The sequence below is a fragment of the Eschrichtius robustus genome, chromosome 6 (genome assembly GCF_028021215.1).
Source record: "Eschrichtius robustus isolate mEscRob2 chromosome 6, mEscRob2.pri, whole genome shotgun sequence".
Taxonomy (NCBI): domain Eukaryota; kingdom Metazoa; phylum Chordata; class Mammalia; order Artiodactyla; family Eschrichtiidae; genus Eschrichtius; species Eschrichtius robustus.
The window spans coordinates 126,414,437-126,416,603 of record NC_090829.1 but is presented as its reverse complement, the minus strand read 5'-3'; positions in this window follow the sequence as shown (position 1 = coordinate 126,416,603).

The following is a 2,167-nucleotide window of genomic DNA, read 5'->3' as shown; positions in this document are numbered from 1 at the left end:
AGTGAACTCTGGTGTCCTCTTAAACACAGACTCTAGCTTCTGCATTAGTTCAGATCACAGCACTTGTTCACAGCACACCTCCCCATCTCGACCTTGATATGCAGGTGAGAGAGAGTGAGAGAAAGAAGGAGACAAATATTTGAAGATTTACACTGATGGCTCTGAAGATGGAGAAAGAGTCTATGATTCAAGTAATGCAGGGTGCCTCTAGAAGCTGGAAAAGGCAAGCAAATAGATTCTCTCCCAGATCCTCTGGAAGAAAAACATATTGATTCTAGAATTTCTGGCCTCTAATGGTGTAAGATAATAAACGTGTGTTGCTTTAAGACATAAAGTTATTGGTAATTTGTTATAACAGCAAAAGGAAACTGTTACAACAAGGAAGAAAACTCTATGAGTTACTCTGTCTCCAGACTCTCAGGTTGTTATCTTGAATGTTTACTGGCAGGATATCTTTCTCTTATACCTGAAACTGCAGCAGTAGTTCAGGGTCCATGGGTATGGCTCAAATTGGGAACAGTGTCAAAAGAAAAGAAGGTTTGTATTTGTGGGATACTGAAGAGACTGAATTGACAAAATTTGGATATAAGCAAAAAAAAATTATGGAGGAAAAGAAAAAAAGAAAGTATGAGTGTAGACCATTGGTTTTTAAACTCTTTTGCATGACAAAGCCATCAACCTCATACTGAGAAACATATATTAACATACAATTTAGCCTACAATTGCTGAGTTCACAGATGCTTTGGCCAGAGGTCAAATTTGTAGTGGAGGTTTATACATCCTGAGGGATGGCTTGGATGGTCTATTAGATTTCTTTTAATTCTACAATTCTATAATAATCATAAAACCTAAGAGTTAAGATACTGGTGGAGTCAATGATGGATACAAGGAAGGCATGAAGAGAAGATGATATTTTTGTGAAGTAATAGGTGAAGGGGATGGGTACATGAGAAACCATTTTTCTTTTAAACATGATTAATATGAGGTACTGGTAGAGCCCTCATGAGGAGATGCTGACTGGATCATTAAAAACACACAGGTGGCATTTGAGCAAGTGTTTAAGGCTCTAGATGATATCCATGGGTATTAATCAATAGCAGCTCGACATCAGTTGAGCTCTCTACGGGAATAGGTATAAAAGGAAAAGTGTTGATAGAGGGATCAGAATGGTGGAGAATACACATTCCATATTTATAGAGTTAAGGGAACGAGGCTGAGAAAGAGCTAGAGAATAAACAGAGAAGTAGGTGGCATCACAGGAACCAAATGAAAAATGGAATTCATAAAAGATTTCACGAAAATGTGAAATAATTTTAGCCTTAGCCAATTAATGTTAGAAAGTCTATGGAGATTGAACTCTAAAGTAAAATAATCAAATCTACTTACTTATGAAGGTAACGTTGACATTGTAAGAGGATAGACTGACTTTGAAGAGAAATTGAAGTCAAGGAGGCTAGAAGGTCAGGGAATAATGGAAAAATATTTAACATCTTAAAACCTAGCAGAAAAGCTAACTTAAAATCGAACTTTCTTCTTTACTTTCTTTCAGTTATGAATGCTGTATTTTTGAAAAACATGGTTTAGTTTGGTTTCGTTTTGCTTTGTTTTTGGTAACTTAACACATATGTAATCTGTTTATAGAATTCAGAAAAATGGGTTACAATGAAAATCAATATCACAGCCAGATGGTAAAAGATGCTTTGTGTGGAAAGAATGCAAAGACACAGAAAAATTAAGGAAACAAAATTTATAGGTTTTTTTAAAAAAACAAAGGCTGTCTGTTTGTTTAATTGTTCCTGGTAAGAAAATGAGAAAGAACATTATTCTCCACCCTTGAGAACATGACAGTAGGAAGTAGCTTCTAAAAAGAGTTTTCCTTGAGGCTCCATAACTTACATCCATTTCGGACGCATTTAAGTATCTGCCAACTTAGTACACAACTTCGTAGAATATTCTTTATAGCAGAAATGTTGATACTTAAAATGATTTATTTGGAGTTGTGTTTAGAGTGAAGAATACATGAAAATTTATGAAAGTTCAGTGTTAAGATATCCAAAAAGATAAATGGAAAGATTTGAGAATATTCAGATGACCATCATCATTTTAAGAAGAAAGGAGGGCTTCCCTGGTGGCGCAGTGGTTGAGAATCTGCCTGCCAATGCAGGGG